Raw genomic sequence first — 16,963 nt, 5'->3', positions numbered from 1 at the left:
TCATCTTACTCCGTCATAAGTTCTTTTTCATTTACAAAGCTGTTATGATCTTGACTCGTGTCATTTCTTAAATGCTTACAAAGAGAATCTACCGCACCTATAAGTTGTGGATAAGAAACGCTCACCTGATGTTACTTGAGGTATTGCATATGTCCGAAAAACGAAGTTTTTGTGCATACATTCTAAGCGACAGCGTCATGTTATTTTTGATAAAACTAAATTTATGCAATTTCTAAAATGAGCCGCGCCGTGTGAAAACCAACATAGTGGTGTTGCGACCAGCATGGATCCAGACCAGCCTGCGCATCCGCGCAGTTTGGTCAGGATCCATACTGTTCGCTAACAGTTTCTCTAATAGCAATAGGCTTTGAAAGCGAACAGCATGGATCCTGACCAGCCTGCGCGGATGCGCAGGCTAGTCTGAACCCATGCTAGTCGCAAAGCCATTATGTTGGTTTTCTCATGGCACTGCTCAAATTACAAAGCATGCATCATACTCTATCAATATCTAATCCCGCATTACTGTTTCTCTGGCATAAAAAATACAGCAGCCCATGATAAAATAGTTCATTGTAAGGAAAATTTATTTACTTGCGGATGAATTTATATTGTTTTTTTTTCTTGAAAGCACTACGATGCTTACGACCAGTTATCGTTTAAGTATGTAGGCAGATCTGAGATCTCCTCATCATCAGTAAAAATATAATGCTTTTGTTTCGATTGTAGTTGCGTCGTTTTGTCGGTCACGCCAAGACATTTTGCTGATTTTTTTTTCATTATGTATTCGTTCTGTGTTTCCCAACACTAAGTCAGAATCGCCACACAATCACACGCCGATAACGGCGCTCTAAAACTGTCGTCATGTCACTCTGTCTTTGTACTGTGGCGGGGACAAAACAACAACAGGACAAATAAGTGTCGTGTTACTAAAGTCTGTCCCACCTATCTGGTTAACATCATTTTTAAAATAATGATATGCGTTATGATGCCCTAAGATATGTTTTTATATTGCGCAGATCCATATCTCTAGGCACTTTTTTCATTTTTCAAAAAAATTTTTTTGAAGTTGATATGTTCAATTTTGTATTTTTCTCCATAGAACGTAATGCTAAATGACGTCGCGACGCTTCTTGTATATAAACAATATGGCGGCGCCCTGTAATACTTTTTTAGGGGACAACTCAAAATTATCGGCGTTTAAATGTATTAAAAAATAAAACTCGGGCCGAGTTCACACTGTATTGCTAAAAAAGTCTCACTGTTGTTTTATGAATTCAAATGAATGTTATTAATAAAAGATGATACGGGGAACAATTGGCATGTTTAACTTCCAGTGTTACAGAGTAATTTAAACATATTTTTGATGTTTGAGTATTAATCGTTAGTAGATCAAAATGTTTTAAGAGCTTCCCTAAACTTGGGTCGATTTTAAGATTAATGTTACCCGTAAAGCAGAAAAAGGTAGAATATCTTACCCTTTCTCATGCCCAGCTTAATTTTCCCTCTTGCGTATCTGGGTCGCCAGCATTTGCGTTATGAATTGTTTTTATTTTTTAAAAATACTTAAATATAACTTGCCTAGATCTACCTGCATATTAATAAAAAGACATATCTTAGATGATAGCGCTTTGAACATTCTCATGAACAGAATACGGACAAGATTCCCGATTTCCGGGATAAACCAACTGACGTAGTGGAAGAAACACTGGTTCCGAATTAAATAGCGGATATCAGTTACATGATATTTTTATTATGAAGTTTGTCTTGATAACTTTGTCATTTAATCTTTTTTTTTTTTATAAAATTCTAAAATAAATACTGAATACACAAATCGTCGGCCGGCGTCAAAAATCTCGTTTCTTAACTTTTAGGATATACAAAGCAATCCTTTTTTCATGACAACACGCGCTTTAAGTAAAAATAGCATTATCGGATAGGCCTGTACTTAAATTATCGTACATATACGAGATTTTAGCATGACATAATCGTAATAAATTGAAATGTACGTGAAAACAACCCGATATCTTAACGTCTGTTTTGAATTAAGATTTAAAAATTGTCATTAGGCCCTACGACATTTTTGCAGAACTTTCATTAGCTAATTTTTTTAGTAACTACGATAAATTAGTTTATTTTCGGGATGTAAGATATGGTTATGTAAGTCAAGGTAGCCGGCTTTGATAAACTGTATTATAAAGGATCATTATTTTAGTTAAATAAATTACATTTCTTGTGATTAATTATTTAAGATCTTTTCGTGATTTACCTATTTATTTCGCCGTATTTACTCGCTCATATCATATCGGCCGATATTGTGTTCAGCTGTCAACAAATGATCAGAGTGTCTTTATCGTCATCGGCATGTTTATAGCTTCCTAAAATAAAATCTTTAATAAAGTTTTGTAGTTTGTTACATGTTGAAAATCATTTTTGACAGAAGATGTCAATTATCGGCGGTCATTTAGAATTAGGTCTTTTGATATGTAATTATCTTACAATACAATTGCCTTAGAATAAAGAGTTCATCATTTTGTTCAAACAAACAATAAGAACCAATCAAGCTAAGATTATTGACTAATGTTCATGTATGATATGTAGATATAGAGCTGGCTACCTAGACCTTTAGACTAAAGGTTCCGGAAGAACCGGCTTCCCAGCCACTGCCAAATTGAAAACTGAGGATCTTTCATAGTATCAATAGAGGTCTGAAAGTTCATTATTATGATAGTAACTGTTATGCCTAAGTTCTTGCAAAAATATTACTCATTTGTGTTTTATAACTTGCTTTCCTTATATTATATAAAGATTGCCCTCTTTTTGAAATCATTGAGAGATAATAAAATCTGGAAAGTAGATCCCTCGGAAGCACCGAGAACAATGCAAACAGTGAAAATTGCAGACTCTGTTTGATTGAGTCTGTTCATGAGCAGTAATGGAAAATGCAACACTGCCAACGCCCCCTAGCACTGGCTTAAGCAGTATTCAATCTTCAAATCTAAATGAGTTGAAATCAATTATCCCGAAGGACCAGAAAATATAACAACACTAAGAAGAAGTCGGGGCGACTTTTAACACCCGCTGTTGTGAAGTAAATAAAACACGGATTACCACTGTATGTGTAATGTTGGTTCGTAAATGTGACTTTAGATACATATGTTTTATAGTTCTATTCAGTCTATAATTCATGAAGGTCGAAATATCTACCAAAAAAAATTCATATTAATGCATGTACAAAAATTATCCTTCATATTCAAAAGAACCCGATTACGTTCAACCTCGTAAACCTGTTTGCATGGGTATCAGGAAGGCGGTACACGATGTTGAAAGTTGAGACTTTGATGATGAAAAGCCGAACCTACAATGATGAAAAGTCCAAAATACAATGATGAAAAGTCGAATGTATGATGGTGAAAACTCGAATCTACGATGATGAAAAATCGAAACTACGATAGTGGAAAGTCGAAACTAAGATGCTAAAAAGTCGAAACCGCGAAACCACGATGGTGAAAATACGAAATGATTTCGACTTTCAGCATCATAGTTTCGTGGTTTCGACTTTTAAACATCGTAGTCTCGTTCTGACGTTGCTTCGAGCTCACATACGTTATGAGGCGATGGCCCTACCGGAACACCGTGCGTAGACATCATGCGCGGATCCAGCCATTTTTCTCAAGTGGTGTTCCGACCGAACCCTTACCATGGCAAACATGTGTCTGTTTATATTTAATAATTTGAGGTTATTTATGTGGATGTTAGCCGTTTACAAATAAAGAGTTGTCAATAAGTATTTGTTGAACAGGCTAAAAGAGGAAATAGCGAGGCATACTCCCCCTGAATATTTTGAAATTCAGCGCTTCATTTCCTGCATTCTGGGACGTTTTAGAAGCATTTAATAACATCTTTTCCATTGCCATTGTATATACAATATACCCCTTATTTTCACATTTTTATGTGCTAACCTGTTAAATTAAAAAGTAGAATTATTCGTATCTTTGAGATAGTTAACATAAAATATGAATTAGCGCTCTACGTGAAGCAGCCCCATACACTTTGAATACGGTCCCTAATGTTGCCTTTTCGAAAAATCAGTATCTTTCCTTCTTTTCTTCTTTCCTTTTTTTTTAGGATTTTCCAAGGGGTCCGGACCCCCCCACCCCCCTCTGGATCCGCGCATAGTTAAGCTTACCTGGACCGCGCATAGTTAAGCTTACCTTTTTTACCATAAAAACAAAATTTCGGCTCCATTTAAACATTTTGGTAAAATTAAAATTTTTCGAAAATGTGACTTAAGAGCGGTATTTACACAGGACAAATATTTGACAATATTAAAACTATAGAATTATAAATTCTTTTCAACTTTCAAAACCCTTAGAGATGTTTAAATGATGTAGATCTACATTCTAAATCGATCTGGCTCTACAGCATTTGACCCGCGCTTCACGCTCTGAACATTACGGATTTATAGTTGGCAGGGGCGTAGCTGGCTTTTTCGTCCTGAACAAAAGTTTGTGCATAAAAAATCTGAACCACGGGAAGACGTAGCCATATGCCTTTGCTTTTTTATCGTTAAATTTGTTTTATCAGTTGTCACAAGTTCAAACGAAGATGGAATGCAGACGGAGAGAACTTTGCTTTGCTTTAAGTCACGATCTAGTATCTCAGATGTGAAGCCGTTGATCCCATCTTATTTTTAAATACACTTCATGTGTGTGTGTGTGTTTGTGTGTGTGCGTGTGTGTGTGTGTGTGTGTGTGTGTGTGTGTGTGTTTTCATCACGTTTCCTTAAAAACTCTTTCGATTTCGCTAATGCACGGGATCCCTCTCACATGCAGTTGACAAAATTTTGCCTCTTTGCCTCACAGGATCTCTCTTAACTCCCTTTGAATACGGTCCCTAATGTTGCCTTTTCGAAAAATCAGTATCTTTCCTTCTTTTCTTCTTTCCTTTTTTTTTAGGATTTTCCAAGGGGTCCGGACCCCCCCACCCCCCTCTGGATCCGCGCATAGTTAAGCTTACCTGGACCGCGCATAGTTAAGCTTACCTTTTTTACCATAAAAACAAAATTTCGGCTCCATTTAAACATTTTGGTAAAATTAAAATTTTTCGAAAATGTGACTTAAGAGCGGTATTTACACAGGACAAATATTTGACAATATTAAAACTATAGAATTATAAATTCTTTTCAACTTTCAAAACCCTTAGAGATGTTTAAATGATGTAGATCTACATTCTAAATCGATCTGGCTCTACAGCATTTGACCCGCGCTTCACGCTCTGAACATTACGGATTTATAGTTGGCAGGGGCGTAGCTGGCTTTTTCGTCCTGAACAAAAGTTTGTGCATAAAAAATCTGAACCACGGGAAGACGTAGCCATATGCCTTTGCTTTTTTATCGTTAAATTTGTTTTATCAGTTGTCACAAGTTCAAACGAAGATGGAATGCAGACGGAGAGAACTTTGCTTTGCTTTAAGTCACGATCTAGTATCTCAGATGTGAAGCCGTTGATCCCATCTTATTTTTAAATACACTTCATGTGTGTGTGTGTGTTTGTGTGTGTGCGTGTGTGTGTGTGTGTGTGTGTGTGTGTGTGTGTGTGTTTTCATCACGTTTCCTTAAAAACTCTTTCGATTTCGCTAATGCACGGGATCCCTCTCACATGCAGTTGACAAAATTTTGCCTCTTTGCCTCACAGGATCTCTCTTAACTCCCTTCACCCGGCACGGGAACCCTCTCCGACACAATTTTCTATCAGCACCGGCACCCTCTCAATTTAACTTCAATGTTAGAATTATGAGATTGTATTCATTTTTTTTTTTTTTTTTTTGAAAGTTGCACAATAATGCAGACTTACAAGTGTGGCCCCTCTTTGTATCAAATCAAATTATACAAATTCTAGTTTAAGTGATTTAAGGATCATTCTAATATTTTTAACATTTTCTTTTTATAAACATAGAAGGATTTTACCGTGTAGTGTTTTGCCGATTAAAACATGTTTCACAAAATGACCTACTTTTGGTAATGCGTCCATTTACGCCAAAAAAGGATTCCAGATTGAAATCCCTTCAATGGAAATAGATTTTAGTTTTGCCTGCTTTGTGGGCAAATAAAACTTTTTTTTTCGTTCATATACGTCGTAATTAGGCCCTAATCATCTCTCTTATCTCATTGGTCAGGATAAGGCGGACCCGATGATGCCATTTTCAAATTTGGTGCCAAAATATTTAGTGCATGGTTAAAAAGCGCTTATAAAATGGTAACTACAAGCTGCAAGCAATGTCTAGTTTCCGACATTAACAAAGTTGCAGGGCGATATTTTGCGGAGCCGTGGTATACGAGCGAGATAATAGTTAAACTACTGGTATCTGTTTTATCATGGAAATAAAATCAATAAGCTCTAATTACATGTTCAATGCGGATTTTTAGATTATCATAAGCTCCTATAGCCTTACCCTCCTTACCATTCCACTTTTATTGCTTATTTAGCATTTTTATTTTTCGTTTTCTCTGATATCTTCAGGCCCAGGCCTGCCGTGCCTTATAGAAGCGTACGCCACTGATTAGATGAACAGTACTTAAGGCAAGTCTACTGTGACGTCATTCAGTTTTATGTCATTTGTGATGTCAGTTTCAAATCGGACGCAATAGAAAAGTGTAGTGTGTTTTCAAAGCAGTAGTTTTATGGAAATTTATTGCATGACTGCGGCATTTTCCTTTGAAATTTTGTGTTTTCTAAATTCTGGTATCGCCACGGTTAGCCGTGCTCTAAATTCCGTTGCACACAGGTATCGCTCACAGTTTTCTCTGTCTGGGGTGTAGAACAATACACAGAAATTAGCAAGTGTTGCTGTGATAATGTGTTGAAAATGATCAGCTATTTGAAATAATTTATTACTGTATTTCTGTAGTTTAGTTCTCTACATCTTGATTTAAAACTTGATTTTTTAAATAATATAAAAATATAACTGCAAAAATGATTATGATATTCTATTCAGTTTAAAAATTCAAATTACGTTTCTGGCAAAGTTTTACAATATGCTCTAGGTGTTAATTTCATAGATACATGAAACGTTTGTTGATAAAATTAGCCACGTGGGGTTTGTTTACATTCCCTATTTCTCCAGGGTTCATGACCTCCGTAGCGCCTTCCCCCCCCCCCCCCCCCACCTCCCAGCAAATTCAAATTTTTAGCAGTTTAAGTTTAAATTATTTTTGAAACTCTATTTCACAACTTTTTGTTTTGAAAAACAATTACACCAATTGATAAAGAATGTTTCAATGCGTATTTATGCACTTTTTATAACTTTTTTTTTTTTAGTAGTTTATTTAAAATTTTGAAAAAGGGATCTCTGATGTGAAGCATGCATAATTTATATAAAAAACCTGCCCAGCGCCATCTTCTGGCTTTTATATGGTAGTTGGGGGTTTACCATGGAATGTTCCTAAGGGAGGCTCAAGAGGGGAAATATTTTTAAATATTTTAAATTTAAGATATTTAAAAAATATGTTCAGTTTACTGTTTTTAATCATGCAATAAATCAGTTAGACAATACATACGCGTGTGTTACCGGCGAGTATCATCATGCTTGGGAGAATCTCAGGGAACGTAATTTGATAGCAAACTCGCCTCTACGAGGCTCGTTTGCTACCCAAATTACGTTCCCTGAGATTCCCCCGCGCATGATGATACCAGCCGGTAACACACTTTTATGTATTATCTAACTTGTACTAATTTTGGAAAGGGTGATATATCGAGGATAATTCTTTGAAATACATTCAATGGGAAGGAAGGATTTTTAAATCGTAGAATACAGGTTATTTTTTGAGCCATGCCTATGAAAATGGTGTAATCAACGCATTGTTTCATATGTATGGTGCAATTGGTGCCTGGATATCATCTAGAGTACCGGAACCATTTACTGAGTGTAGTTGTTCGACAGAGAACAAAAATGAAGTTGTATTCCGATTGGACGGTGGAAAAATAAATTGGGAATTGATAATTTGTAGAAATCTAAATCGGACCTTGGGATACAGCATACAGTTAACTTGGAATTTGAAAGTTGCATGTGAGTAAATTTGTCTTCCTTGCATTTGAAATTTGTTTTGAATATACGAACTGTTCAATCTGTTGAGCTTTCAAGGTATTTCAGTACAAAACGACGACTATTCATTTTTAAATCCATTTTGAGTGGCTCCCCAAGTAATTCACGTGAACATTCATGTTCTCCTCCTTTTTAGAGAGTAAACGCCAATGGCGGCCGATTTTTTACAACAGTGAGCTGCCGTTGGAAAAATATATGTGGCATTCATTTAGCAATTCGAGTACTTCGAGAAAAATCCTTGAAATTCTCGAGGGTGACTTTTTTGTAGTTTAACTAGCGCTATTTACTTTACCGATAGCTGCTCCAGTTTTGTCACCGTGCATCCAAGTTGATGTTAACCGATGGGATGGGACAGACTTTAGTATATGTCGCTCCCGCCGAAATGGTAAAATGTCAAATACTATATTCGTATTTGAGTGTCGACTAGCTAAAACGGACAATACGTTGAACTTTTCTGGTTGGTTTGTGATATCTTCTGTTGAAAACGTTATCATTTTTGTGCACAAGCCTTCGGATGCGTTTTGCTTCGAAATGTAAAGAATCCCTATCTTTTACAAAAACACGTTACTTAAACAACTTAGTTTAGTTTCTATGGGATGATTAGTCTGCTTATAATTTGCTGTAAAGCTGACTTAGAAAAAAATATAGAAAACGGAAGTCAGTGTCAAGACATTGAAAATCGAGGCAGTGTTAAAAGCCGTCGTTCCTGCTCCCGTCGCATTGTCTGGCAGTTTTCCAGATCTTGACCAGCATTCTTGCAAACCACATGACATATCCTTGTATCCCAATCTTAAAACTTAGCATTCCAACATTTATCATTTTCTAATCCTGGGAGAAGAGGTATCTGGTGACGTAATGTATTATGGTTGACTGGATGCAACTGTTCTGTTGGAGGAAGCGGAGGTCTTTGCCTGGTACCTGGCAGTGGGGGCCTATTATGTCTCCGAGACTTGACGTCTTTTCCATGAAAGCAACTGATTATATAAGGAAAGTCGTACGTTGCTCTGTACATATACCGCCCGTTGTATGTATGTCCGTGACATATGTCCAAGTCTGCAGATGTCCAGTTTTTACCTGTACTGTCCATAGGACCATAGATTGGATAGCCATCAAGGGCCACACCTAAAAACTTGTCCCTCAGATCACCTGTGTAGAGGCACTCCGGAACTCCGTGATAATGGTATGTTCCGTCAGGGCTCGGATGTCCCCGGCAACTGTCAAGCTCTTCAGCGCATTCCCCTTCAACAGCGTTCCATCCGAATCCAGTATACGGGTTGTAATACGCACCCCCGCTCACAGCTAGTCCAATAACTCCGAGTCCTCCTGCACAGCCTTTCACAGCAGCAACTGTAGGTTTAAGTGGCATCGCATACGAGTGATTTACCTTTTCAGCGTCATTCGGGTTTCCCCAACCTTTTTCAGATGAATGAATAGGCACACCATGATGTTCGAATGTCACAGTATCGTCTTCTTCGTCTACTGCTATTGTGTAACCATTATCTCTCAATATTTGAATTTCTTCATTTGTCAGCGCATTTTGAGCAGACTCTTGAAATAAGATGCCAATAAAAACGACACCAGCAAACCGGAAATGAGACAACATTTCTTCTAAAAATAGAATGAAAACATGGTATGTATATAACTTAAGATGTATTTCCTAATATTTTTTCTTGTTTTCAAAGTAAATACTATTTGTTTTGTTTTCTTTTAAATGCGACGCATTCTAAACATCAGGTTAAGAAATGGTTAGATGAAGCGTGTCTTGTGCTGCGACCAAAAATATACAATGTGTCAAGACACAATTTTAATGTTTCAAATAAGCACACTGCGAAAAGTATACTGTATAGTCAATGACACGATAAGATTATTATAACAGTAGCTTGATCTGGGATGCTGTATTCGGCTACAGCGGATGTTTGCCAGATCGGATCTCGCGAGGCGCGCAAGCGCCGAGTGCAATCCGACCTTGCAAAATCCACAAGAGCCGAATACAAAATCACAGATCTACTGTTATAATGACCCTTTTATTATATACCTCTAACTTTTTGTTTGTTGTTTTGTTATTGAACGAAATCTTCAGTGTCAAGTTAACCGATACTGAAATGGAAAAATATTGCGCTATTCATAGAACCTTGTCAGGTGAAACATATTAATGAAAGTAATCCGGCAGCATACAATACGGAAGGTACAATACGAAATTCATAATTAAGGTAGAATACGGAATCTGATTTTCTGCCTTTTCATATCTAATTATGAAATACAAACCCATTTTTTACAGAATTTATATAGGTATAATGATAATAAAAATAATTATTTCATGTGTCAGCTGACTGAAAAATAAATTCCTAATATCCGTGTCTTCCCATACTGAATTTGCTGAGAAAGTTGAATAAAATGTGAAGCTCTGTAGAGCATTTTAACATTTTTAAAATAAGCCTGGCATTTTAATTCAACTCGCTCAGTGATTTCAGTATGAAAAGACACCCACGAGTGAATGAATAATCCTCTATATACCAAATGAGTAAAACATGTCTGATCATATGGAACGAGAAGGTTGCATTCAAACAAAACATAAAAGAAATCGTAGCGTAATTACAAAAATTATACCAGGTTATTATTGTTAACCAACAGATAATCACTTTAAAAACAACCGTGACTTCATATATATACTACTACATTTCAAATTTCACTTCCGTATTAAATTAACAACGGAGTTCATTGATAGTTCAATCATATATCCAGGGGCTCGTTGTTTTTAAATATTGAAAGTTGTTTCTGGACGATTCTGCGAGTAATTCCAAGGTTCAGCGTGGAACGAAAATACAGTAAACTTGTATCGAAACATTGAATCGGGGAGAAATATTGAGACGATGCATATTGATATCATAATACTATGAAAAACATTAGAGCCACGAAGGCCCTGTATCGCTCACCTGACCTACTGACCTAAAGATCATCAAGATTAACATTCTGACCAAGTTTCATTAAGATATGGTCATAAATGTGGCCTCTAAAGTGTTAACTAGCTTTTCCTTTGATTTGACCCCGTAACCTAGTTTTTAACCCGACATGACCCAGATTCGAATTTGACCTGAAGATCATCAAGTTTAACATTCTGACTAAGCTTCATGAAGATACAGTCATACATGTGGCCTCTAGAGTGTTAACAAGCTTTTCCTTTGATTTGACCTATTGACCTAGTTTCTGACCCCACCTGACCCAGATTTGAACTTGACCTATAGATCATCAAGATTAACATTCTGACCAAGTTTCATTAAGATATGGTCATAAATGTGGCCTCTAAAGTGTTAACTAGCTTTTCCTTTGATTTGACCCAGAGACCTAGTTTTAGATCCGAAATGACCCAGATTCGATCTTAGCCTAAATACCACCAAGTTTAACATTCTGACTAAGTTTCATGAAGATACAGTTTGGTCACCAATAACGGATCACTTACGAGTTTTTAGCGATAATTCATTTCATCACACAAAACCTGTTTATCAACTGATCTCCAAATGTGCATTATTATCCCCTTAATAAAACAAAATAAAAATGATTTTAAAAGATTTCATTACAGGGTAGAAGTGTTGATTTGTTAGTGGTCGGTGTTTTCTCCAATAGCGAATCATATTCACCAATACCGGATCACGTGCCAGTGTAGAGTGGGGATCATCTTAAAACCATGAAAATAACATAAATCAACTGTTTTTCATTCTTTAATAAACAATCTAGATATATGAAGAATTATTCTTAAAAAATTTCATGTTTCGCTTTTAATAACAAGAAAATGGAAATAACCTTTAAGAAACCATTTTAGCCTAACCAATACTGTAATCTTTTCCATTTTTTCCAGTTCCATTACACCACCTGCTTTGATGATTTTAAGCAACTGAGTTTGGCAAATTAATAATCAATATATCTACTTTTTTGAAAATGTAGTTACATGGCGACACACCACCACCACCTTTCTTGCACACCGGACAGGCGTTTCCGGTGATTTTACCCATGCCGGCAAAACCCATCTGGCACCCCCCATGCCAGATGACTCTCGTGATGTTAATGACAACTAGTTGTTCATGCACCGATAAAATATTGTTTATGTAAAAACACGAAAAAAGCAGGTACCTTGATAGTTTCTCTCCGTTCCTTATAGTATATTTCTCGATTCAAAATACGTTAGTTTACTGTAAGAACATAACGTTACGCTAAACGATAAAACTGAAGTGGAACTTTGTTATTGTGCGTAACGCAAAACATCATGACGTCGCTTCTGCTTACGGACGTTAATTTCCCGCGCTCTACTATAAGAAAGAGTGCTACAAAGAAAGTATTTCTATCTGATATTTGTAAAATACGGTATGCAAGAAAAATAATTTACCAGAATAAAATGCTAACATGTATACGATATGCAAGAAAAAATATCAGTCATGTGTTTACGAATCGGATGGAAATATCCGTCCCTCGGCCACCTGCGCATGGGCGGTAATTCGGCAAGCCTCTTAACCGCCCAATGCGCAGGTGCCCTCGGAACGGATATTTCTATCCGATTCGTAAACACATGACAGATATTATTATTCTTACCAGGAGCCGGCGAGTCTTCTGCACCAGTTAACCGCTAATGGCAACTTCACTACAACTTGCTTTGATAGCTACTATAACAACATCTTTGTAAGAGAAAATTATAAGTCATTACTTGGTAATACTGGTCTAGAATGGTTTACCTTTTAGTTGATGTAGGTTTCAGGTCACCTTATTTCGTTGAAAAGAAACGGGAGAGTCGTCTGCAAAATTTCACTGTCAAAGTGAGGGTTGGTTTCTGTGTTGAGCAAATGCTTGGTCAAGCAGTTCATTGACCTTGATTATGAAGACGCCACAAAAGTCAATAAACATTTTGCATTCATAATTGTAAAACATTAATATTTATTACCACAAAGTTTCATTACCTTTGATAAACTTATACAGAAACAATTATAAAAAGTGATCCGCTATTGGCGACCAAACTGTACAGTCATAAATGTGGCCTCTAGGGTGTTAACAAGCTTTTCCTTTGATTTGACCTAATGACCTAGTTTTTGACCCCACCTGACCCAGATTTGAACTTGACCTATAGATCATTAAGATTAACATTTTGACCAAGTTTCATTAAGATATGGTCATAAATGTGGCCTCTACAGTGTAGACTAGCTTTTCCTTTGAATTGATCTGTTGACCTAGTTTTTGATCCTACATGCCCCAGATTCAAACTGGACCCTGAGATCATCAAGATTAACATTCTGACCAAGTTTCATGAAGATATAGTCATAAATGTGGCCTCTACAGTGTTAACAAGCTTTTCCTTTGATTTGACCTGGTGACCTAGTTTTTGACCTCAGATGACCCAATATCAAACTCGTCCAAGACTTTATTGAGGATAACACTCCGACCAAGTTTCATTAAGATTGGGCCAAAATTGTGACCTCTAGAGTGTTAACAAGCTTTTCCTTTGATTTGACCTGGTGACCTAGTTTTTGAACCCAGATGACCCAATATCGAATTCGTCCAAGATTTTATTGAGGGTAACATTCTGACCAAGTTTCATTAAGATTGGGCCAAAAATGTGACCTCTAGTGTTAACAGTAAAATTGTTGATGACGGACGGACGACGACGGACACAGGGCGATCACAAAAGCTCACCTTTGAGCACTTCGTGCTCAGGTGAGCTAAATAGCAACGCAAAAACAAACTATTCAGGAGAGATCTGAGGATGAACTTACCGTTAAAAAGTTGTCTTTTCACAACCATTCTGTTTTTATTCAGCTCAGGATCCGTAAGAAGTCTAAAATCACTAAAGTCTTGTTAAAAAAGATTCCAGTGAAACTTTTTTTTTATTTGACTTGTTAATATCAGTTAGTGGTCTTAAATAGGTCGTAGTTCTACCTTAGTGCCGACCAGTACCTAAAATAATGCACGGAGGGGCATCTGGGGTTCTTTCTAATTTTCTTAAACTTCAAACTGCCAGGTTTTTCAACTTTGGTCCAATTTTAAAAAATCTTTTAGCGTTATGAAACATTTGACGTGGATTTCTTATAAAATCATTTGAAAAGTTCTTTAAACCCATGCACATGTGTACAAATTAAATTATTCTTTTACCATATAGACCGAGCCCATACCGTTGTTAATGTGGAAGTAGTTCGCAACACAAATCTTTTGCAGTCGGATTCGAGATGCTCCACCTAGCTGTGTCCGTTCAAGGAAAAATATGTCACGCAAAGGGGGAGGCTTTGGAGGTTAAAAGTCCCCCGCCATTATCCGTCCTACCTGCTGCAAGACGACTCCAATATAGTCCCTAAAATTTTCTGAGATATAAATATGCCTCTTGGTTACAGATTTCCAATTTATCCGAGACTGTTGGAAAATGACAATTTTACAAATGCTGACTATATTACTAGTACTACAATAATTCGCACAAACATTATTCCCTCAAAATGGCAGCAAAGCCTCTGGCAGATTGGTTAATGTCGCCAACTTCAAATCACCGTTGCACCTCACCACTTTTCTCTTTACAGTAACAATGACCTTGACACTGTAACCTGTTCTTTATAGACACTACCTTCCGTACCATGTTTCGTCTATACATCTATCATTCCTAACTGGTTATTGGAAGAAAATATGTTTACTGTATTTATATTAGCGTTGACTGACAAAACGCAACTGAACTTTGATCTATTAAAGTTATTAAAATATCAAGTTTTGTTACAATATACTTCATTACTATCTGAAACCATTTTTCTATTTCATTAACAGCAATATTGACCTTGACCTCGGTTTAAAAACAGCTACATACGTACCAAGTCTCAGTCACAATATCTCATTCCAAACTGATGTTTTTGAACAGAAATGAAACATATATAGTTACGTAGTTTGTATAGTAACTCTATAATGTAAATACTCTATATATAATAAAAGTTTTAAGGTTCACAGATCTCGTTTCGTCACTGATCTTCATGAAACTTGCCAGGTCGTGGGTTCCTATGGTCGTTGACATTTCTAAATTTTTCAACTCGATACATTTGTACTCCCAACCACATTTAGATACGCCTCCGGGCGACAATCCTCCTTGCCATGATGATCAAATTATGGCATATATATGTACTAATCTAGTCAAGATAACGAGACTGGCTCTTACTCGCACACCTGATTACTGACAAGAAAAGTTTTATGACAATCAAGTTAAAATGTGATTTTAGAGTGCTAGTCATTATTAAACTGTTTTCTATGATCAGACCGACCTAATGGCCAAGGTGCCAGCGTTTTAAAACTGAAACAGATTTCATAATATGCAAACATTCCTGACAAAATCAGGATTGAAATGTGACATTTTCCGAGCGTTGACAAGATTTTTCGACAATTTGACATAGTGACACTGTTTTTCTGACCTAGGTGAGCCAGTTTTCAACTTGGCCCGGATGAAAAAAGAGAGACACTTATCCTATAGTTTGAAAACTAAAGACCATTAAACTTTCTACAGATGGGTGGTCAACACAAGTGGAACAATACATCCCCTCTTCCTTCCTGATGAGCATAATAAAGGAATCTCATGAAGAAACCATAGAACTGGAGGAAAACATTTACAGACAAATAAACTTTTACTTGTTGTCAGTAATTTACTTCCTATTAGAACCTTTTATCTATTCAAGTTTTATATATTTTGAAAACCAAACAAATGTACAGATATCATATTCTAAAATACTCTAATTTGAGTGAATGTCCTATTTTACAAATCCCCATTGTTAAACTGGATATCAAAGGCTTACAACTATTAGTGGTTGCCTTAATAGTTACTGATAGACACATATAGATAGACAAAGGTATCAAGACTGCACATGAAATTACATTTACAATCAAAATGAAGAAAGTTTCCTTTCCAGAAAGTCCAACATGCTCTCTACACATTTTCAACAAGATTTACAATATATAATAAATTATTAAGATTATCGGCCTATGAAAACGATACATAACCAGCTGTTTGTAATGCACATATGTCATGTCATCAAGGATGGCCTGCAGGAGGAAATAAGGTATGTAATTTTTGCATGCTGTGACCTTGGCCTCCAATACAACATCTATTGACCACAGGCAATCATCGTGTGAAGTTTGACAATTGTATGCCAAAATATTCTCCAGTTGTTAATCAGAATTTGTTTTCAATCTGAAGATAACTGACCAACTGACCCCAAAACAGTGTCATCTACTAACCATATAGATTCTACAATTATCTTATAAAGCTTGATACTCCTAGGCCAAAGCATTCTGCATTATTGAGAGGATTTGTTCCTTTCGTTTGTATTGGGTTCAACACCTGCTTTTCTCAACAGTATTTCAGATATGTAATGGAGGGCAGTTAACCTAACCAGTGTTCCTGGATTCTCTACTAGTACTAACCTGTCCTCTGCAATTAACTACCAATTTCTCCACATGAATCAGAGATGGAGAACGAATAATTTTAGACACATTGTCATTTATAAAATCATTACAGTGAATATGAACCTTTCCCTGGGATCAAACTCAACCCCGTGATCCGTAGATCTGTGCTCTCCCTACTTAACTATGCAGGCAGGCTGAAACCCAATTTCAGGTTTACAGTCTGGATGACATTGACCTTTGGCTTACTGACCTAGCAACTATTAGGGTCCATCTTATAACCATAGGCTATTATCTTACGAAGTTTGACAAACGTTGGCTAAAATTATCTCCACTAATCAATCAGAAATAATTTTCAGTCTTAAGATCACTATGACCTTGAGCTTTGACCTATCAATCCCAAAGACTACATGGTTCATCTACTGGCCACACAAAATTATCCTATAGTTTGATTATTGTACG

This window comes from Mercenaria mercenaria, chromosome 7, assembly GCF_021730395.1.
Source record: "Mercenaria mercenaria strain notata chromosome 7, MADL_Memer_1, whole genome shotgun sequence".
Taxonomy (NCBI): domain Eukaryota; kingdom Metazoa; phylum Mollusca; class Bivalvia; order Venerida; family Veneridae; genus Mercenaria; species Mercenaria mercenaria.
The sequence above is the reverse complement of the archived record's forward strand: the minus strand, read 5'-3'. Positions refer to the sequence as shown.